Consider the following 24715-nt stretch of genomic DNA (forward strand, 5'->3'; position numbering starts at 1 on the left):
TTTAAGAGAAATAACCTATTGAAACTGGTTCCCAGACCTGAAGGGATTAATGTTATTGGAACGAAGTGGATTTTCAAGAATAAATCAAATGAGTTTGGGAATATTGTGCGAAACAAAGCAAGACATGTTGCACAAGGGTATACCCAAGTTAAAGGAGTTGATTTCGATGAAACTTTTATACATGTGGCTAGGCTTGAAACCATAAGACTAATGCTGGGAGTTGCCTGCTGCATAAAGCTTAACTTTACCAAAATGGACGCGAATAGTGCATTTTTTAACGGAATACTGATGGAAGAAGTCTATGTTGGGCAACCAGTAAGATTTCAGAATCCTTATAAGCCTGATCATGTGTTCAAACTTAAGAAAGCAATCTACGGTTTGAAGTAAGCACCGAGAGCATGGTATGATAGGCTGACCTCCTTCCTTCTTTATCATAATTTCACCAGAGGTAATGCTGACAAAAACTTGTTCATAAAGCATGAAAGAGATGAATTTTTGTGTGTTCAAATTTATGCAGACGATATTGTTTTTGGTTCCACTTCACATACTCAATTGAAAAAATTTATTGCTTTAATGAAAGATGAATTTGAGATATGTAAGGTAGGAGAACTAAGCATGTTCCTTGGTCTTCAAATCAAACAAATTGATTGTGGCATGTTTGTCCCCTAGTCTAAGTATGCCCAAAACATGCTTAAAAGATTCAATCTCGAATCTGCCAAGCATGCTAACACCCTAATGAGCTCTACTCTTAAACTATCCAAGGATGAAAAAGGTAAAAAGACTGATAATAAGTTGTTTAGAAGCATGATAGGAAGTTTTTTATATTTGACAGCAAGTAGGCCTGATTTGTGCTTTAGTGTAGGTGTGTGTGCAAGGTTTCAATCTAATCCCACTGAGCTTCATTTTAAAGCTATTAAGAGGATTATAAAATATGTTGCTGGAACATCAGAATTTGGGCTTTGCTTTTCTTATGATTCTAATCCTACTCTTGTGGATTTTAGTAATGCTGATTGGGCAGATTGCTTAGATGATAGAAAAAGCACATCTGGAGGATGATTCTTTCTCGGGAATAGCTTGATCACCTGGTATAGCAAGAAACAAAATTCAATCTCACCCCCATAGCTAAAGCTGAATATATCGCTATAAGGAGTTTCTGCACACAGGTTCTTTGGTTAAAACAAATGCTACGTGATTATGGATTTGATCAAGAATGCATAACTGTCTTTTGTGATAACACTAGTGCAATAAACATTTCTAAAAATCCTGTTCAACGCTCCAGAACCAAACACATTACCATTAGACATCATTTTAAAAGAGACTTAGTTAATGAGAAGGTGATTACTCTTGCACATGTCAACATAAACTCTCAACTTACTGACTTGTTTACTAAGGCTTTAGACTTGCAAACTTTTGTAATATTGAGGAAGTCCATTGGACTTATTCAAATTGAGTAGTGTCTCCATCTTTTCTAATAAATGTCATGAGACAAATTTCCAACTTTTTATTGTTGCAAGTATTTTTTTTTTTTTTTTTAATTCTTGTTGGTGATTGAGATTTTTTTTCGTCTTGTGGTAGCATGTTGCTGAAATGTGTCCACCCTGTGCTTTCTTATCTAAAAGCCTTTATGTCTTAAAATCTCTCCATGAGTTTGTATTGCTTGACTTTGTCACCAAGTGAAAGAGCTACCTTGCTTGTAGTGTGAAAATCATAAGTGAGTAATCCTCTAGGATGTAGTGATCCCAATGTTCTTGGAAGATCTACCATTTAGAGGGCTACCTCCATGCAAGTGTTAAAGCTACACTTGGTTGTTGTTTGAGAGATTTTATTCTATTTAATACCTGCATTTTTGAAAAAGAAATAAAAAAGAACTCAATTGAATTGATTTGTAAAAAGAGCATAAGGGAAGGGGGAGACAAAAGATGTTTAATTGACCAATGAGTCAAGCTCCCCTTTGAGGACACTGCACACACTTATGACAAAGAATCTATGCATTCTTGCTCATCGATTGACAAAAGAAATAACTGCTCGATGTGTGAAAGTCACTTGATTGAGATCATTCCTTCAACATCCCCAAGATTAGTGACCTTTTCTCTTATGTCACACTGATTGACAATACTTGCTTCTGTAAATTTTTGTTTATGAAATTGATCTCATGGTAATTTCCTTTACATTTTTTTTGTTTTTGTTTTTTGTCTCTTGTCTTTTCCCTTGGTCCGATGTCACCACCTTGAGAGTTCTTGTGTGCACATGCCTGCAGCTTTCTGACCATGATTTCTCTCCTAAGTATCTCTTTTATTGTTGAGCTTTGTGTATGGTTCGATGTGTGCACTTTGTCCACTTATGTTATCACATGTGAGACTTTCTTTAATCTTTGCTTTTTGTGCGCACATGACTATTTGATGTGCTCATATTGTCTTCAGTAAATAAAAAATGAACTTTTCTATTTTTAAAGTCTCACTTTGTTCTTTCAGCCGTCATATCCAAAGTCCACAATTTTTTATTTTTTCTTTTCTCTCAGTATTCTCTACTAACAACCTTTTGCAAGATTCAATGGAGCATCAACAAGGATTCGTTGACGACATTAGGAAGGCTACTAAAGCCAAGAAAAAACAAGAACAGGGCAGTCCTCACATACCCAAGGAAGTGTGCACTCTTCTGCATCAAGTGAAGGCGCCCCCTCTGCTTCAAAATCAGTGTCCAAATCTTCATCTTCAAGATCCACACCATCTGATGATCAACCTCTCATTAAGAGACTAAAATGCTCAAAAGGGTCCTCCGTTGAATCCCAAACGAAGAAGAAGAAACAAGCTGAGATTGCCAAGGTAAAAAAGAATGTGAAAGCGCCACCTCAATCTGAGGTTTTAGGTAAACGAAAAATTTTTGTCTTCTCTTCTACTGAGTCTAGGTTTAAAGACTTTATTATTTTTAGGCCAATTGTCTATGAGTCAGATGTCGAACTCTCTGAGTTCCCTAAAATTACCAAAATTGTGGGTGAATGAAAATGGAAAACTTCTGTAGTGAAACCTGTGCCACCTTGTCAGGGTTTTGTGCAAGAATTTTATGCACATTTTAGGAAATACATTGAACAAACCTCGTTTCACAAAAACCAAGTATGGGTAAAGGGTATTTGGATGGATTTTACCCTTGAAATGATTAGAAAATTGTTAAAGTTCCCTGTTGTGAAGAACGAAGATGACCTAATTGTCCCCGTAAAGGAGCGTAGGTTTATGGCTAGTGATCTTAGTGGTGGGGTTGTGACAGTTTGGCCTGACAATGGTTTTCTTCTTGTCAATGTGCTCACATCCCTGTACAAGACTCTTTTCAAAATCACCATCACCAACTAGTCTCCCTCTAGGCATAATTTTTCTATCAGGCTTGATAAAACACAAATGGTGTATGGCATTGTGCAAGGAAAGAAAATAGATATTGCTTCTGTTATTTACAAATTGATCAAGACTGCTGGTGAGTCCGAAGGGAAATCCTTCATTCCGCCTTTCCCTTCTCTGGTTACAAGGTTTGTTGACTCGTATGGGGCTCCAAAATAGTCCAATGACCATTTTCTTTAGATTATAAGTATTTCCTCTAAAACTCTCAAGCCTGTTGTCCTTGTTGTGGATGTACCTTTGTCCTCTCAGGTACCTCCTATAAAATCTAGTGCTTGGTAGTCCAAGTTGTTTGAATTGTTGCAAGCTCTTGATCAGAAAGTGGATTCTTATCACACCACCTTGCAGGCTCGTGTTGACTCCCTTGAAACTACTCTTAAAGAAACCAGGGCTGAGCTTCCAAGTAAAAGGTCTTCAAATGGTTCCAAAGATGCCCTTGATGCCTCTATTCCTACTGAGAAGATTGTTGTTCCTACTGAGCCTCAAATTGATCTGAATGCCAACCCTGCCGATGCAAATATTGTCCCTGAGGATCAAAATCCAGTCACTCCCGAAGACATTCAAGATATTAATAAAGAAGACGTTGTGGATGAACTTGATTCTGGAATTGTAGCTGAGGAAAGATCAAAATGAATCTATGCTTCTATGCCTATTCCTGAAATTGATCCCTCCAACGGGGAGAAAGAATATGAAGATGTGGCCCCTCTTGCTGACTCTTAGACTATAGAAGATGCTCCTGATGTGAACACCTCTGCAGTTGATCCTCCTCTAGCTCATACTCTGTCAAAACTCGTGTCAAATCTGTTGGTAGGATGCCCCTGACCAGAAGATCTTCTTGACATAAAAGTTGATCACTTATGATCAAAGAGGGGGAGTTGATGTCTTCATGCTGTTTGTTATTGCTACAAAGCCAAGATTTTTTTTAGACGCCAAGACTTTATTTTTTTTACTGTGTTCTTTTGTTTTTCTGTTGACTGTTTGTTTTTTGTGATCACTGTTGTTTCTATGTGATCACACTTTACGTTTTTCTTTATGCAGAACACTAGAAACTTTTATGGATGTTTTCTTGTGAATTCTTTTTTTCTGGTGCTTCTTTTTAGTGCTAATGTTGCTATTGCTCATATTGGTTCTATGCATGAGTTATGTTTTATTGCTAATCTCTCCCTTGTTGTGCAGATTCTCTTTAATGACATGTTGATCTGCGTCATTTGGAAATCCTTTGGTAACTTCGTTCTTGACTTATGTTTTGATTAGGAGGAGGTTTACCATTGAGGGGGAGTTGTCTTGTTCTTAAATTGTTTTTTCAATCTCTTCTTTGAATTTTTTTTTTTTTTTTATTGTTTGTTGTCTAAGAATTGTGCTTTGATCATAAGTGACAAATGGGGAGATTGTTAGTGTTTTTGTCACCTTATGATCCTATTTCGAGTCCTGCACTATTTTTTCCTTTCTGCCATTGTAGGCACACTTGCTAAAGGTGAACACCTTCACAAATGTGAGCACTTTAGCATGTGTGTACACAATGCTTCTAGCAGATATTTTCCCCTCAGTCACACTTCACGCACTCGTTTTACTTTTTGGACAATATTATTCCTTATTGATATTCTGTTTTGTTCTTTTACACTTGTCTACCTTTTATTTGCTGTGAGAGAAAAGGAATATTGCTTTTGTCTGTGGTCCCAAATTTCTTGTACAAAAAGAAAAACACAAAAGTTAATATTTAACTTTTTTGTCCCCTAACCCTTGACGCATTGATCTCTATATATATATTCACTCATTTCTGGCATTTTTCTTTAAGGAATCTGATTACATTTGTTTTCCTCTTTGAATATTCTTTGAGGTTCTCATTTTTTATTAAGGTTTCTTACTATGCTTTGGTAGGCTTAGAATTACCTTCTTCACTTGTCCTTGTGTGAGATCTTTGGATGTTGTTTCCCTTGTGACGAGAGCTTGTGTGTAAGTTGTTGTCTTGTCTTCATTGTTGAATCTTGAGAGGAGCTCTTCTTCAATATGATGGTGCTGTGTTTGTGAAGCTTGCTGTGAGGACTTGAAGTTCAACCAAAGAAGATAGAGTTGTTGTGTAAAAAACAATGAGTGTTTTACAACTTTGGTTATCTTGCTTTGTATTTGAACTCATAAGTATTTCATAGTGAATTTGCTTCATCTGGACGTGGTCCTATAGATGTAGGCTTGTTGCTGAACCATGTAAAAATGAGTGTGTTCTTTACTTGCTTTGATGTATGTTTTAATTAAGTTTCTCACAACTCATTTGCACTAAAAATTGAACAAGCTGTTAGTAAACGGTCCCATACAAGCAGCAGAAACAAAACAGACAATTCGGGAATTGTTTAAATGAGCCAAGATCAAGGGTATAATTTTACAATTCATATTAAAATAAAATCTGCAGAAAAATAAATCCGAGTTTAAAGAAAACAAACGCACATTGGAGGCTCCTCTAAATTTGTCAACGAATATTTTGCCACCGATCCAAGTGTAGGATCGAACCTGCGTAGTCCACACGAAGACAATCTCAAAAGAACCAAAGAGGGATTTGCTAGATCCTCTTTGGCTTCAAGATTAAGAAGAAAGGAAATCAATTGAATTGATTTTTAGGCAAAAGGTGTTTCTACCGTGGGAGTGATTGAGAGGGCTGCTGTGTGCTTTTTAATTTCTAAAAGAAATCAATTAATTAATNTAATTGGAAACTAAAGAAATTTTAGTATCTTAAATTTAACAAATGGATTCCAAGTCTAACAATTCTCAGATTGCTTACCAAGAGCATGACCTTGACGTGCTCCCGCTTAATCTTGTATTCGGTTTCTTCTTATCCATGAAGCTCAACATGACATCAACAAAGTCCTTGGTTCTATTTTCATCCTTGGAATCAGCATGCTCATTAATAACCCTTTCTAAGAAGTCATCAAACACCTTGGAAACCGCCTTCATTCACTTGGCCAGCCCCTGATCAAGTGAAGCAATTTGAGGAATGTAATCACCCAAGTTAGGAATGGCCGCCAATTTTGTACCCTCGTGAATCAGAGTGTTGAATCCTCTCTCATCAAGCTCAACATCCCCATATTTCTTCCCAAACACCATTCTACAAGTCATATCTGAACTAAGAGATGAGAACTTGTCACTTAGATCAACCGCAACACCGGCAGCATCAACTTCTTTTATGTGCTCAATCAAGAGATCAAGCTCTTCTTTTCTCATGGCCCTGAAAGAACTAATCTTAGCACTGCTAAGAAGTTCCAGGGTGCAAATCTTGCACATGGCTTGCCAATAAGATCTGTTAAGGATCAAGTTGGTACACGAAAGGTAGTTTAGTTAGTTAAGAATTTGTTATGCTGAGCTATAATTAGTTAAAGTTGTTAGTTGATAGTTATAAGTTTATAGTTATGTATATACAACAATGTAACAGACTCTTTTATAAATGAGAATTCATTTTTCCACACTTCTTATAATTCTCTCCTGGTTCTTTCTTTCTAGTTTACTTGTCCCTTTAACATGGTATCAGAGCAACGATTTCAAGGCCTGAAGATTATGAAAATTCACAAAAAAAATTCACTCTATTCATCAATAATTTTCAGTCAGTTCATCAGTTTCGTCAGCTTCTTCTCTTCTGGATTTTGTTTACTCGAAGATCCTTTTCTTCGATCAGGAAATTATCATCTTCCTTCGATCAAAATAGCAATTACTAGTACAGATGGAGAAATGCAGTCTTCTTTGAATAATTCAAATGATCAATCAAGTTCATCAATCGACTTTAGTCATCAACTTTACCTGCATCCTTCTGACACTCCAGGTGCTGTTCTTGTTTCTTTTTAATTGATTGGTGTGGATAATTACTTGTTATGGAGTAGATCTATGAGAATAGCACTATTAGCTAAAAATAAAATTGGATTTATTGATGGAACTGGCACAAAGGATAGTTTTCCAGCTAGCTTGCACAATCAGTGGGACAGGTGTAATGTTATAGTTCTCTCCTGGATCATGAATTCAGTTAAAAAAAGCTTCTAAGTGGCATTGTTTATGCTTCAAGTTCACATTTAGTATGGAAAGACTTAAAAGACAGATTTGATAAAGTGAATGGATCTAGAGTTTTCCAGTTGCATAGAGAAATTGTCACCTTAGTGCAAGGAAGTCATCTATTTCCACTTATTTCTCTAAACTAAAACTGTTATGGGATGAATATTCGTCTATTGTCCAACTTCCTTCATGTGAGTGTTCTATGTCAAAGGTTTATGTAGATCACATGCAGAATCAAAAGTTGCTCCAATTCTTGATGGGTTTAAATGAATCTTACTTGCATGCTAGAAGCCAAATTCTCATGATGCAACCTTTACCATCAATTAACCAAGCTTATTCTATGCTCGTTACTAAAGAAAGCCAGAGGAATTCAACCACTGCTACTACTATTGAGTCCTCATCTGAGCCAACAGTGCTTTATTCATCATCAAACCAGCAATCAGCTAAATCTAAGAAGAATTGAAATATAACTTGTGAACATTGTCATGTGAAGGGACACAAAAAGGATAATTGTTACAGGCTCATTGGCTACCTTGCTAACTTTAAATTCACCAAAAGAAAGAATTTTACTTAGTCTTCAGCAAATAATGTTACCACTACTGAGTCATTTGATCACAGTAGTTCTGCAGCCACTCCAAATAGTACTCAAGCAGCTCCAATCTTTTCTAAAGAGCAATATGCAGAGATATTGAAATTGCTTTAAAAGGAACCTTCATTACCGTCAAATGATGTACATGTCAATATGGCAGGTATTCACTCTTATTTTTCATCCTTAGATCATGGAGTCTGCTGGATATTAGACACAGGTGTTAGTCACCATATGACAGCCTCTTTAAACACCCTAAGCAAATTGATTGGGACAATTTCTCCTTCTACAGTTAGACTACCTAATGAACATCATTCAACTGTGACACATATTGGATCTTGTAACATTGGTCTAGATCAGAAACTGACTAATGTGTTATTTGTGCCAAATTTCAAGTTTAATTTGATCTCGATATCAAAGCTCACCAAAGACTTATCTTGCTTTGTTAGCTTCTATCCTAATTTTTGCATCTTTTAGGGCCTCTCTAATGGCAAAATACTGGGGATTGGTAAAGAATCAGAGGGTCTCTACTTCTTCATGCCTTCTCATGCATCAATGGCTAGTACTTCTACTTTGAATAAAACTTTGCGTGTTTCTTGTTCAGTTTCTATAAGCCAACTTTGGCATAAACGTCTTGGCCATGTGCCATATGCAAAACTGAAATATTTTTCTGGAATAAAAACCTTTAATTCTGATGATGTTGATTCTTATTGTGATATTTGTCCTCTTGCCAAACATGTAAGAAAGTCTTTTCCTATTAGTACACAAGAGCTCCTACATGTTTTCATCTACTGCATATTGATGTATGGGGACCCTATCATACTCCCACACATAATCATCATAAATTCTTTCTTACAATAGCTGATGATCAGTCCCGGATTACTTGGGTTTTTCTCATGACACATAAGCATGAAGTTATAGTTCATCTTAAGAGCTTTCTTACTCTTATCAAGAATCAGTTTTCAGCTTGTGTTAAGTATATCTGAAAAGATAATGGCTTAGAGTTTCTCAACTCTCAAGGCACTGCACTCTTCACTTCAGTTGGGATTATTCACCAGAAAACTTGTGTCTACATGCCCCAACAGAATGGGGTAGTAGAAAGGAAGCATGGGCATTTGCTTAGTGTTGCTAGAGCCTTAGATTTCAAGCCTCCATTCCAATTAGATATTGGGTAGAATGCATACTCACAGCTTGCTATATCATAAATAGACTTCCTACTGATGTGCTCAAGGGCAGTTCACCTTATGAAATTCTATTTGGTTCTCCTCCTTTTATTGATCACTTCAAGGTGTTTGGGTGCTTAACATATGCTTCTAATCTAAGCTCCAGAGATAAATTTGGATTCAAGGCTGTGCCATAAGTTTTTATGGGATATTCTTCAACACAAAAGTGTTACAAGTTACTAAGCCTCCAAGATTTTAGCTTCTTTGTCAATCAAGATGTTAGATTTCTTGAGCACATATTTCCCTTTCAGTTCCAGCAACATTCTCATGTTCCATTATTTCCAAATGATCCTTTCACTACAACATTTTCTGATGAACTACATTCTGCTTCTATCAATCCTGAAACTTTTGCTCCACCATCACCAGATTCACATTTCAATCATGATCCTTCAGCTGGTCTTGATCTTGATGCTCCTTTAATTGACCCTACATCACCATCATCCCCAACTCAAGTACCTGCTTCTTCAAATATCAGAAGGTCTACTAGATACACAAACCTCCAATTTGGTTGCAGGATTATGTTACACCTTCAGCTCATGACTCTATTTCAGATGTTGTTTTCTATGATCATCTCTCTCCTTATTACAAGTGTTTCTTATCCTCCATCTCTCGAATCAAAGAACCTACTTCCTTTGCTGAAGCTTCTCAGGATCCTAATTGGGTTAATGCTATGCAAATAGAGATCAATGCATTAGAAGTTAACAAGATTTGGCAGCTTGTTCCTCTCCCAGTAGGCAAACAGCCTATTGGTTGCAAATGTGTCTACAAAGTCAAATACAATTCTGATGAGACTTTAGAAAGATACAAAGCTAGGCTTGTGGCCAAGGGCTACAACCAACAAGCTAGCATTGATTACACAGAGACTTTTTCCCCGGTGGGAAAAATGGTCACAATCAGATCAGTTCTTGCATTAGCTTTGATTCATGCTTGGCCACTCTTCCAACTTGATGTGTTTAATGCTTTCTTGCAAGGAGATCTTCATGAAGAGGTTTATATGTCTTTACCTCAAGGAGTTGGCACTCAGGGGGAGAATCACATGGTCTACAGTTTTCTCAAATCCTTGTATGCATTGAAGCAAGCAAGTAGACAATGAAATAACAAACTTACTAAAGCCCTGATAAAAAATGGCTACTTGCAAAGTAAATATGATTACTCATTATTCACCAAACAAGAAGGAATTAACATAGTCATTATGCTTGTCTATGTTGATGACATTTTGATAACAGGAAGTTGCATTAAAATGATAGATCAATTGAAGGTTGTTCTGCAAGATAATTTTAAAATCAAGGACCTTGGTCATCTTAGATATTTTCTTGGAATTGAAGTTGCTAGGTCCTCTGAAGGGATTGTTTTGAACCAAAGAAAGTATGCACTTGAGTTGATTTTGGAGGCTAGATTATCTACTGTGAAGCCTACTATTAGAGTCATGAAAGTGAATCTAATTTGGTGATAAAAGACCCTTTGTGTGATTAAAATGAAATCATATTGAGATAATTAAAGAATTTATGAATTTATTCACGAAAATCGCTTTCTAATATTTTTCTTATAAATTTAACATGTTTGGAATGATTTGGAAAGGGTATGAGTTGATATTAGGTTGTAGTTTATGGATTAGGGGTGATTTTGTCTCATTTATGTTGTTTAAGGGGTAAGCAGTCATATTTATAAGGGTTGATTTTGTCACTTTTCAATCTTGCAAGGACTAAAGTGATATTTTTTAGTTTGTCTATAAAAAGAAAGCGAAAGGTCGCGTTACAGGGGAGGATGTTCACCCAGTTTTTTTACGACCCTTCATCTCCTTTTCTGGCGAACTTCGACGACCTTTTGGCTTCCCCTTCACCAATCATCATCATCCTGTCGTCACCACCGCAAATCATGCTAAGTTTCGGTGATGCTTCGCATTCCAACCGTGTTAGGCCATTTTTTGATGACCTCCTGTGACATTTCACCTCCCTAGTGGTTGATCTTCCTTCCCCATGGCTGGATCGATCACTTCCAAGCTTTAGCTACGCAAAAACTACCAGAATCTGCCAAATTGCCGTCGAGCCTCTTCATCTTCCAGCCGCAATCTCGCTCATTTCCTATGACCTTTCATCTCCCCAGGACCTAATCTGAACTCCCCATCACCAGAGCTTTCGATCGGTACCTTAGGATCCCATTTCCACCACCATTTTCCAGAAGACCCATCGAAAAATTAACGATTCCTGGCGAGTGCGACTGTTCGTATTTCAGGATCTCTGTTGGTCATTTTTGCCCCTTCTTCACATCATATTACTTTCGGCTACTTCCTCTCCACCATGATTAGCTTTGTTTCCACCGTTTCAGCCTTCGTCATCACCACCATGAGCGGCTAAGTTCTCGGTTGTCTGTTACGGCGTAGTAAAGATCAAGATTGACTCCACGGCTCTGCTCATCAGCTCTCGACTAGTTGGATGAGTCCGATTGTAGGACATTTGGTAGTATTGTGTTTTGAATTATATTTGTTTTCGTTTCATGTTTGATTTCGATACTTTAATATGATTTGAGCATAATTTGTGATAAATATTGTTGTCCATTGTGATTTAATGTTTTCATAGAACTCGTTGAATGATAAATGTTGGTTGAAATAATTAAATGATAAATATTGCTTTTCGTTACTTCGCATCGATTGTAATTGAGTTGTGTTCAGATTTAATTTCATTTCTACTGTTGTTGCATTTATTGTGACATTGGTTGATTGGGAGATACGTGTTGACAAATTGTATTTGTTAATCGCGTACCAACTAGTGGTATTGTCATGTAGCGTTTATCGGCGTTCAATGATAGTCTTTAACCAATCAAACTTGAGTGATCGGGCGAGACATGATAGATTATACCTTGAGTGTCAGGAAGCCATTTTGTTAGTTTACCTTGCCTTGTAGATTTAGGGGATCGTAGAGGGTGGAGGAGAATTGTGTGAGTCAGTCTTGTGTCGAACCAAAACCGTAATGGCAACATTTTTATTATAAAGTCTTCATTAGTTTTAATTTCAAGATTTTATTATTTGCATTTAGTTTGTTTAGTTTAATTAATCAAATTGCAAATTTCATTACCGCTACTCAAAATGCATTAGGTTGTTAGTCTTGCTTTCTGTGGATTCGACCCTGCTTATAGCTAACTAAGGTATTTAGGTTTAATTTTGTGATTGTGACAACCAGTTCAAAAAAAATTTGTCACCGTTGCCGGGGAGCAACGTGTTTCAACTTTGTGTGTTTGGGTAGTCATTATTTTTTATTCTAGGTTTATTTTAGTTGTTGTTTTTGTTTGTGTTATTTTCTTTGTAGTGATTATTTGTTTAGGTGAATTGTTTAATTTTTGTGTTCTGTTTAGTTTGTCTCTTTGCATTTTTAGTTAATTATTTTCTTTTTAGGTTGTTGGTGTAATTTCATTTTTACTTCTTTTTATTTCATTTCCATTAGAATAGTTTCATTTGTGTTTGTTTTTGTTTTGCAGGAAAATTGCAATTGGGAAAACGCTTCAGCTTGTCGTAAGCATTAAAGATCTTACACGACTCGATTGTGAAATTCTCTTAACCTTTGATTTTTTATTCCTAGGATTTAATTTTTGTTCTTAGTATTAAATTCTTTTAGGTTGCATTATAACTTTAGTTTTGATTAAGCATATTTGTTGTGTGAAATTTTGTTGGGTATAGTTTTGTTAGATTTTAGATTTGGTTTTGTTTTGTTTTGTGTGCTTATTAAAATTTGTTTCTTAGGATTTGCATTTAGTTAATTTTCCTTGAGATTGTTGTTGCTTTGCTTGTTGAGCCTTTTATGTGTTTGATTGATGAATGCAAACTAGAAGGTCTAGTAATGAAGAGTTATTACCTTTGAATCTTGAAATTGAACGCACTTGTAAGAGGAATAGAAAACAAGCACGTAGGATGGCTGACCAGGATGAACCCGCACATGTGCCCCTTAGCCAACATTTCGTACCCACCACCTACACTTTAGCCTCATGTATCCGTATCCCCAATGTCTAGATACAACACTATGAGATCAAAACTAGTGTCATCCAATTGTTGCCAATTTATTATGGGAATTTAAATGAGGAGCCATACAAACACTTAGATGAATTTTTAGAAGTTTGCTCCATAGTTAGACTTCAACATGTGAATGAAGATGTCGTGCGCTTAATTTTATTCCCATTTTCACTTAAGGATCGAGCCAAATAGTGGCTCAATTCTTTGGCAGTAGGGTCCATTGTCTCTTGGACCCAAATGCAAAAAGGATTCCTAATAAAGTATTATCCCATCGGCAAAACCAATAGCATAAGACGAGCCATTACTAGTTTCACTCAACTTGATGGCGAGGAATGTTATGAGAGTTGGGAACGTTTAAAGGAAATGCTTAAGAAGTGTCCCCATCACGCAGTCCTTAGGTGGCAATTAGTTCGTAGTTTCTATGACGAACTGATCGAGAGGCATAGGAACATGGTAGACGCCTCTTATGGAGGAACATTTATGCACAAGGACAAGAATGAGTTATGGCAACTCTTCGAGACCTTAAGTGAAAATTCAATGCACCACATTTCTGTGTCTAGAATGCCTATCTCAAGGCAGCCATCCTAAAAGGGTGGCATGTATGAGCTGCCACGATTAGATGACATTAGTTCCAAGCTAGAAGTGTTGGCCCACCAATTTGACCAATTTGTATGTATACAAGGGCAACCCTCAACACAATCATCTCAGAAGGTGAACCAGGATGTTTTTGCCATGCACTCCACTCTTGACCATCCAATTGAAGAACCTGCCCCCGACCCTTTTGAGGAGCAAGTGCAGGTTGCACAAGGCGTCTAGAGATGGAACGATCCGTACTCGAACACGTACAATCCTAGGTGGCGGAACCACCCTAATTTTTCATGGAAGCCACAACCACCTCAGTATGTCCCTCATAATATGCCATACAGGAACAAGCCTTCTAATCAACAAGGCAATTATAGGGAGCAACCTTCAATCCAACCTAGGATCCCACCTCCCATTCAGCAGCCCACTCCAGTGTCTAGTTCACTAGAATAATGATGGCTCAAATGCTCCAAACCATGCAGGAACAAAAAGCCAACATAAATGCTAGGTTCCAAGATTCAGAGTAGAATACCCAACTTCTACATTCTCATTCCTAATCCATTAGTAAGCTAGAGACCCATATTGGTCAAATAGCCGAAGCAGTCAATAGAAGGGAATAAGGCCAATTGCCTAGTCAATTCATAGGTAACCCTAGTGGTTTTTCTCAACAGAGAGGGTTTTCCAAACAAGCTAAGGCTGTGATGACTCTTCGGAGTGGTCGAGAGCTAATTAGGCCTGAGAGGGAAGTAAAAGTCCAGGGTAGAAAAAAGAAAAGTTTTGGTAGGGACCAAGCCAAAGAGAGTGAGAGTGAGCCACTTTTAGAGTCAAGTGTTCAGAGACCGGGTAAGGAGAAAGTCAGGGAGAATGAACCATCCCCTGCATCGTACATATCGAGAGCACCCTTTCTTCAATGCTTATAGCTCGCAAATGTTCCCACTACTAGGAAAAGTGCTAGGATGGAGGAAATGATTGAGTTGTTTAAGCAGGTATAGATTAACATTCCACTCTTAGATGCCATCAAGCAAGTACTTGCTTATGCCAAATTCCTCAAAGACTTGTGCAAGCAAAAGAGGCGAATGAAATCTAACACACCTAAGACTGTACATTTACCAGAAAATGTAAGTGCTGTTGTCTCAAACCACATTCCCCCACAGTTAAAGGATCTTGGAGCTCCTATTATTTCTTGTGTGATAGGTAATGTCACGATTGATAGAGCTCTCTTAGACTTAAGGGCGAGGTGAACTTATTACCCACTTCCGTGTATGAATAGTTTAACTTAGGTGAGCTCAAGTCTACTGAAGTCATCTTGCAGTTAGCTGACCAATTAGTCAAAATGCCTAGGGGCCTAATTGAGGACATGTTAGTTAAGGTTGAGGAACTATATTTTTCGGTGGATTTTCTTGTCTTAGACATGGAGTATACGAGCAGTGGAAGTATGCCACCGATTATTTTAGGGAGACATTTTCTAGCAATGGCAAATGCTTGCATTAACTATAGATCAGGAGAGATGGAAGTGTCTTTTGGGAATAGGAAACTGAGACTTAATGTGTTTAATGCTGGTTTAGGGCCAATGCGTGAGGATGATAATGAGTGTTTCATTATTGATGCTATTGACAGTCTAGTGGAGGCTCACGCCCCACAGATGTTATGTGATGATGCGATTTACACTCTTATGAATCCATTTGTTAAGGAGATATGTAGCTTGAGTGTCATGTCTGAGATTCAGGAGGTTAGTGCGTATATGGCTAGGTCACCCACTCTAGAGCATTGACCTTGGAACATCAAGTGTGAACCCTTACCATTTTTGTCTAAGAAGACACAATAGAGGTCAATTGAGTCTCCACAAGTCTTAGAGGCTTGATACTCTAAAGTATGTTTTCCTAGGACCCAACAAGACCTTACCCGTGATCATTGCCGCCAACTTAGATAGTGAGCAAAAGCAGAGATTAGTGGCGATCTTGACAGCACATAAGGACGCAATCGATTGGTCAGTAGCCGATTTGCGAGGGATTAGCCCTTCTTTGTGCATGCATTGCATATTTTGTGAGGAGAATGCTAAACCGGTGCATGAAGCTCAAAGAAGTTTAAACCCGAACATGAAGGAGGTAGTGAAGAAAGAGGTGATCAAATGGCTTGATGCGGGTATCATTTACCCTATATCCGACAGCCAATGGGTGAGTCTAACCCATGTTGTACCTAAGAAGAGTGGCCTCAGTGTTATTGAAAATGAAAAAGGTGAGCGAATTCCTACCTGTACTCCCACAGGATAGAGAGTTTGCATTGACTATAGGAAGCTCAACCTACTTACTAGGAAGGATCATTTCCCGCTCCTATTTATTGACCAAATCCTAAAAAAACTTGCAGGCCAGGCTTTCTATTGTTTTCTGGATGCTTATTCCGAATATAACCAAGTGCCAGTTGTCCCCAAAGAATAGGAAAAGACCACATTCACATGTCAATTTGGTATGTTTGCCTTTCGTCGCATGCCCTTCAGGTTATGCAATGCACTAGCAACGTTTCAAAGGTGCATGTTATCGATATTTTTTGATATGGTGGGTCAATTCCTTGAAGTCTTCATGGATGATTTTTCTGTGTTTGGTGCATCTTTTGATGATTATCTCGAAAAACTTGAGTTGGTGTTGAATCATTGTAAAGAGACAAATCTTGTTCTTAGTTGGGAAAAGAGCCATTTCATGGTTCAAAAGGGAATTGTCTTAGGTCATGTAGTTTCCAAGGAGGGGATAGCAATGCATAAAGCAAAGGTAGAGTTGATTTCTCAACTTCCACTGCCTTCGTTGGTCAAACAAATTAGATCTTTCCTAGGCCATGCAGGATTTTATAGGCGTTTCATCCATAATTTTAGCAAGATCTCCAAGTCTTTGTGTGATTTGCTTGCTAAAGATGTGCCATTTGTTTTTTATGACTCTTGTATGATTGCCTTTACATTTTGAAGGAAACATTGACCACAGCACCCATCATGCAACCTCCTGATTGGAACCTACCTTTTAAAGTGATGTGTGATGCGTTGGACTATGCCATTGGTGCAGTCCTTAGCCAACGGGGGAATAAAAACCTGTTGTGATCTACTATGCAAGCCTCTCCGATGCTCAATGTAATTACACCACTACCAAGAAAGAGTTGCTTGCAGTAGTGTTCTCCCTTGATAAGTTTCAGTCTTATCTTCTTGGGTCTAGGATAGTTGTCTTTACAAATCACGTTGCAGGTAGGTATTTGTTAGCCAAGAAAGACACTAAGCCTAGACTAATTCGATGGATTTTGTTGTTGCACGAGTTTGATCTAGAAATCAAAGATAAAAAGGGTAGTGATAATGTGGCCGCCGACCACTTGTCTAGACTCTTTACAGAGTATGTCCCTAGTCAATGTTTGAATGAATCTTTCCCGGACGATCAACTATTTGCAATATCCCAATCTAAAGAACCTTGGTATACCCATATAGTCAATTACTTGGCCGTAGGACAATTACCATTAGGGTGGATCAAAACTCAGAAAGATCATTTCTTTGCAACCATCAAGCATTATTTTTGGGAAAACTCGAACTTTTTTAAGGTATGTGTAGACCAGATAATTAGGAGATGTGTTCCCGACCATGAGTTTACTAGTGTACTTGCATTTTGTCATTCTTATGCTTGTGGTGGTCATTATGGTGGCAAGAGGACCGCTTTAAAGGTCCTCCAATGTGGTTTTTTATTGGCCTACTCTTTTTCGTGATGCATTCTTTTATTGTCGTGCTTGTACTTCATGTCAAAAAGTAGGGAATATTGGTAGACAAGATATGATGCCCCTGAATCCTATTTTGATTATGGAAGTTTTTGATGTGTGGGGCATTGATTTCATGGGTCCATTTCCCTCATCTTTTGGCTTTGAATATATCTTGCTTGTAGTGGATTATGTGTCTAAATGGGTAGAAACCATTGCCACTAGGACCAATGATCATAGGGTGGTTGTCAACTTTGTTCAATCGCACATCTTTAGCCATTTCGGTCATTTGCGTGCCATTATCAGTGATGGCGGCTCACATTTCACCAATAGACACTTTGGCTCACTATTAAAAAAGTACTCAATCACCCATCGAGTTGCCACACCTTATCACCCTCAAACTAGTGGACAAGTGGAACGTGCTAATAGGGAAATTAAGACAATCTTTGAGAAAATGGTACGGCCCGATCGTAAGGATTGGTCGGTGCGTCTGAATGATGCACTTTGGGCTTATCGAACCACATGTCGTACCCCTATTAGCATGTCCCCTTATTGGTTAGTTTTTGGGAAAACATACCATTTACCTGTAGAACTTGAACATAGAGCATATTGGGCCACAAAGAAATTCAATTTTGATATGACCACAGCCGGTGACCATAGGAAACTCCAACTTTCGGAGTTAGATGAGCTAAGACACGAAGCTTATGAGAGCTCTCGCATCTCTAAAGAGAAGACTAAAGCATTTCATGATAAACACATTGTTAGGAAGTCATTCAGTCACGATGGGATGGCCCTTTTGTTGTTCTTAATGTTTTCCCTCACAGAGTTGTTGAAATCCGAAACCCAAAAACGGGAGAAGTTTTGAAGGTGAATGACCAAAGACTTAAACCTTATTTCAATGGCATTAATGATAGAGAGGTGATTGAGGAGTGTTCTTTATTAGAACCACATTAGCCGTGTCAATGCACTGAGTCTGGCTGAAGACTTTAAACTTAGCGCTTGTGGGAGGCAACCCACCTTTGTAAATATGTTTTTATTGCTTTTACGTTTTTGTTGTTTTTGTCTTTGTAGGAATTGTCATGTTTGGAAACTCATTAACTAGTCCAAGGCTATGCTTATACATACTCCACAAACTCCGTTGGTGATAGCCCCACCATTGTTCCTCAGGTTGTATCTCTCCACCTTATATGCTGTTATTGTTAAATTTCTTGTTTCTCAAATATGTTAGACGATTTTAATGTTATTGATCATTTTTCCATTTGAGATCATTTGATGCTAAGTTGGGGAGGATGTTTGTAGTTGTGGGTCATTGAGGACAATGACATTTTAAGTTGGGGAGTGTTGATTGATTTTTATTTTTGTGAAGTGTTGTTGATGATGCTTTCGTGGAGACTGTGATATTTTTTTTTGTGAAGTGTTGTTGATGATGCTTTTGTGGAGATTCTGATAATTTTTTTTGTGAAGTGTTGTTGATGATGCTTTTGTGGAGAGTGTGCTTAAATTTTTGTGGCATGATGATGTTTTTGTTGAAAATATGTTGAATCTTACTCTTGTAAGTCCAAAAGTGGTTAAAGTGAACTAAAGTGAGTTATTTTTAAAATTTTTCATGAATTCATGCATAATCACCATTTTAGAAGCAATTGAGGTGCTAGTTGAAAGGTTTTGTGAGGTTTTTGAAAATTGTTTTTTGCAACATGGTTTTAAACATTGAACTATTGGTTCTGTTTTGTGCTAGGTTTGTCCATAATTGTGGTTAGACACTGTTTTGTGTAAATGTCATGTGTTTTAGTGTTTATGCAAGTCTCCCACATACTTTACATGCCCATGGAGCAAAGTTTCATTTATTATCTTGCGTGTGTTAAAAGTGCTTAAATGTTGCTTGATGATTTGGTTTTGATTTGTAGCCTAGTTGACTCAAGTGACTACGCCCGAGGGGTGTTCTACACCTAATCCCCTAAAGCTATCTAGCTTGGGAGTGGTTGGCCTAAAGCTTATTACATGGGTCCTCTAGAAAGCTTAAGAAGTCATTACATAGATCATGAGCTTTATAAAAAAAATAAAAAAATAAAAAAATAAATAGTATAAGTCTTGACTTGTAGCCTAATTGGTTCAGGTGAGTAAGTTCGAAGAGTGTTCTATACTTAGTGCCTTATAGCCATCTGGTTTGGGAGTCATTGACCTAAAGCCTGTTACACGGACCTTCTAGAAAGCTTAAGAAGTTAAGACAAGAAGTTAAGAAAAAAAAAAACCAAGTGATGAATGAAAATAAATTATTTGTCAAAATCTTGTGTGGAAAATGAGCATTATATTGCATGTACATAAGTTGGGGAGTTTTGCATGACATTTTAACATTGTGATATGAACATGAAATGTATGTTTGAGAAGCTTGAATGGAGATAGGAAAATTTGACAGAAACTTTAGTTCTTTATTTAGGATTGTGTTGTTTGCTTGTTATGTTCAAATTTTTCACTTTACCTTTTGATGAATGTCTTGTTTGTTGATGAATATGATTGTGTATGATTTTGTGAGAATGTTGAAAGAGTTCTTTTAACTTTACTCGAGGACGAGTAAAGAGTAAGTTGGGGAGTGTGTTAGAGTCATGAAAGTAACTCTAATTTGGTGATAAATGACTCTTTTGTGTGATTAAAATGAAATCATATTGAGATAATTAAAGAATTTATGAATTTATTCACGAAAATCGCTTCCTAATATTTTTCTTATGAATTTAACATGTTTGGAATGATTTTGGAAAGGTATGAGTTGATATTAGGTTGTGGTTTATGGATTAGGGGTGATTTTGTCTCATTTATGCTATTTAGGGGGTAAACTGTCATATTTATAAGGGTTGATTTTGTAACTTTTCAATCATGTAGAGACCAAAGTGATAGTTTTTAGTTTGTCTATAAAAAGAAAGCGAAAGGTCGTGTTATAGGGGAGGCTATTCACCCAATTTTTTGGCGACCTTTCATCTCCTTTTCCGGCGACCTTTCGGCTTCCCCTTCACCGATCATTATCATCTTGCTGCAACCACCGCAAATCACGATAAGTTTTGGCAATGCTTCGCATTCCAGACATGTTGGGCCATTTTCCGATGACCTCCGACAATATTTCACCTCCCTGGTGGTTGATCTTCCTTCCCCATGGCCGAATCATTCACTTCCAAGCTTCAACTGTCGCAAAAACCGTCGGAATCTGCCAAATCGCCGCTGCGCCTCTTCATCTTCCAACCGCGATCTCGCTCATTTCCTGCTACCTTTCACTCCCCAGGACCTGATCTGAACTCCCCATCACCAGAGCTTTCCATTGGTACCTTCGGATCCCATTTCCGCCACTATTTTCCAAAAGACTCGTCGGAAAATTAACGTTTTTCGGCGAGTTTGACTGTTCGTATTCCAGGCTGTCCATTGGTCGTTTTTCGGCGAGTAGCTCACGGTGTGGATGGAATAGCTCACGGTGTGGAACTATGGACGGAGTAGCTCATGGTGTGGATGGAGTAGCTCACGGTGTGGAAGACTGGAACTGTTGAACTGGAACTCTGGAAGTGATGAAGTATGGAGATTTCAGATTTGGAATGGAGGCAGAGAAAGTCTAAACTATGAAGAGAAATAGAGAGGAGTGAAATTTTTTTTTGCTTTTATATTTAAGGTAAAACCGGTTTGAAATATTTTTCAAACCAAAAACCAAACCTCTTTTCCGATTTTTTCAATTTTGCAAACCAAAAACCGAACCGGTTTGCAAAACAAACCTAATTTTCGATTCGGTTTCGGTTTGGTTTTTGGATTATTTATCCCGCCCCTACTTTAACCAATCAAACTTGAGTGATCGGGCGAGACATGATAGATTATACCTAAAGTGTCGGGGAGCCATTTCGTTGATTTACCTTGCCTTGTAGGTTTAGGGGATCGTAGAGGTAGAGGAGAATTGTGTGAGTCGGTCTCGTGTCGAACCAAGACTGTAACGGTAACATTTTTATTATAAAATCTTCATTAGTTTTAATTTCAAGATTTTATTATTTGCATTTAGTTTGTTTAGTTTAATTAATCAAATTGCCAATTTCATTTCCGCTACTCAAAATACATTAGGTTGTTAGTCTTGCTCTCTGTGGATTCGACCCTGCTTACCACTAACTGCGGTATTTAGGTTTAATTTTGTGATTGTGACGACCGGTTCGACACCTGCTGACACCCCTCTTGAGCAGAATTTAAAACTGACTTAATATGAGTTCGGTCAGAAGTTTCCACCAGATGAAAAGGATGAGTTGCTGACAGATCCTAGCATGTTTAGGAGAATGGTGGCAAGGTTGTTGTATCAAACCATGACTAGGCCTAATATTTCGTTTGCTATCCAGACTTTACGTCAGCATATGCAAACTCCTAAACAATCACATCTTGAAGGAGCATTGAGAGTTATAAGATATGTGAAGAAGGAACCAGCTCTTGGGTTGCTTATGTCTACAAAAAGTACAAAAGAATAGGTAGCATTCTGTGATTCATATTGGGCCTCTTGTGCTATCAATAAGAAGTCAGTTTCAGGTTACTGTATTAAGATGGGAGGTTCCTCTCTGTCTTGGAAATCAAAGAAGCAAAATACCATAGCAAGATCATCTGCAGAAGCAGAGTATAGAAGTATGGCTGGAACTATTGCAGAGTTAATTTGGTTAACTAGTTTACTTAAAGAGCTTGATGTTGAAGCCAAGATTCCAGCATTACTTTACTGTGATAACAAATTAGCTTTGCAAATTGTAGCAAACCCCATGTTTCATGAAAGAACAAAACACATAGAGATAGATTGCCACTTCATAAGGGAGAAAATTCAAAGTGGTTTGATAGTTACAAAGTACATACCAACTGGAGAGCAATTAGCAGATGTAATGACAAAAGGCTTGGGAAGGTTACAACATGAAAAACTTGTGTCCAAGCTATGCTTGAAAAATGTTCATAAGATGCCAACTTGAGGTGGAGTGTTAAGAATCAAGTTGGTACACGAAAGGTAGTTTAGTTAGTTAAGAATTTGTTATGCTAAGCTGTAATTAGTTAAAGTTGTTAGTTGACAGTTATAAGTTTATATTTGTGTATATACAGCAATGTAACAGACTCTTCTATGAATGAGAATTCATTTTTCCACAATTCTTAGAATTCTCTCGTGATTCTTTCTTTCCAATTTACATGTCCTTTTAACAAGATCCATAAGGGAAAAGGACATGTTCTTTTGCCCATAAGCTATGTGTTTTAAAGCTTCAACAGGAGGCCTGCTGGCGAGAAAAAGGTCTTGAGTTTTTAGGAACTGCTCAGCAGCTTGAGGTGATGAAACAACAATAGTAGGAATCGAGCCTAAACGTAAGAGCATGATGGAGCCATATTTTTTGGCAAGTTTATGAAAATCTTTGTGAGGAAACTTTCCCAAAAAATGAAGGCTACAAAAAATTGGGAACCCTCTCAGACCTGGAGGTAGTCTCTTAGTTTTTGAGTCTTTTTTCCAGAGAAATGCTTGGAGGAAGAAGGCAAGAGCTACAAGTGCAAGTGAATTCCATGTCCAAGACATGATGGTGAGATTGTTTTGGTCACTTCTAGTTGTGAAGACAATTTAACAAATACTCCTTGAAGAGAAGGAACTATTACCACACATATTTATCCTTAACTGTGACAACGCAAGAAAAGGATAGAAATACTGAGTGAATATTCAGGAAAAATGAAGGAGTATCTTTATAGCAAGATAAAAGCACCTGCAAATTTTTACTACTTTGCGAAACCCAAATAGTGTTTATTTTATTATTTTATTTTTGTTTTTACAATCATGATGTGATAATTTGTGATTTTTCAGTTCGTATTTAGGTAAATAGGACCTATTGCAAATTAACCAATCATAAACTATCACATAAGGTTATATAAAAAAATTGTAAGTGTAGTACTCCTACTCAAAATTTAGAGTGCCTAATTGCCTATTGTTGAACCATAAGAATTATTCCAACAATGCGCGTTCGTCCTTATAGCTTGTCCTACCAGGATTGGCGTTAATCAATTTGAAGAAATCCAATGGAATCACAGGATTCCGACGTGTCGTTTAGACATAAAAGGCGGCCATCTGTTTTGCTGCATTCTACAGTAAAACGAAGCGTTGGGATTTGGTGGAATCACTAGATTGCAATAGATCAGTATTTGACAATCCTGATAGGATTGATTGTGACTTCAATGCGATTAGCATTGATTGTACTATTGACCAATGGTTGATTACTGTTGGTAATATTCATTTTTTTAATTATTAGTNCATTTAATGCCATTTGACTTCTTTAAAACACTTAACCATTAAGTAATTCTACTAGGTAAATGACTAATTTACCCTTGGTGCACTTTTATGGACACTTAAATCATATGGTTTTGTATGAAAAGACCATTATACCCTTGGTTACCGTTTATGCCATTTAACCTTATCAATCAACTTTATAACCATTCTACCCTCATTTCTCTTCAATGACATCATCCTTTACACTTTATAATGGCCACATCTTGAAATACATGTAAATTGACCATTTTACCCTTCCATTCAAAAAAAGAAAATTACATGAAAAGGTAAATTTCATACCTTAGGGCATCGGAATAATAACGTGGGGTTTACAGAAATGCTAGAAGGGGAGACAACATGCACAAGATTTTATAAGGGGCACGCCAGAGCACAAGTGCGCACTATTAGAAGCATACCGTTATATGCTTAAGTTGACAAACCAAGGTAGCAAGGCGACTTTGAAGTGGGACAAGAATATGAGGTTTAAATATTTTTTTGTTGCTTACGATGCTCCTATAAGGGGTTTTGTAGACATGAGAAATGTGTTAGCTGTTGATGGTTGCTTTTTTACGGGAAAGTATAGAGGTACATTGTTGGTGGCCACTACACAAGACAACGAGAATCACACATATCTCGTTGCATGGTGTATGGTTGACTTTGAGAACGACAAGTCGTGGACTTGGTTTTTCCAACAATTACTTACGATAGTGCCTAACAATGATGAGTTGTGCATAATATCCGATAGGCACAACTCTATAAAGAAAGGGATTGGCACTATTACCCTCAAGCACATCACGGATTCTGTATGAGGTGCCTTGACAAGAACATAAAACAAAAGTTTAAGTGTGCTGGCCTCTTTCAGACATACTACATGGTAGCAAAAGCTTATCGAGTTGATGAGTTTGAGGAGCACTTCCA

General features: G+C 37.5%; 1 pseudogene; it reads right to left on the bottom strand.

Moving 5' to 3' along the window:
- Window positions 1-6096: 6096 nt before the first annotated feature.
- LOC116127307 lies at window positions 6097-23059 on the bottom strand (annotated as a pseudogene).
- Between the last annotated feature and the right edge of the window lie 1656 nt (window positions 23060-24715).

Source organism: Pistacia vera, unplaced genomic scaffold (assembly GCF_008641045.1).
Source record: "Pistacia vera cultivar Batoury unplaced genomic scaffold, PisVer_v2 Contig190, whole genome shotgun sequence".
Taxonomy (NCBI): domain Eukaryota; kingdom Viridiplantae; phylum Streptophyta; class Magnoliopsida; order Sapindales; family Anacardiaceae; genus Pistacia; species Pistacia vera.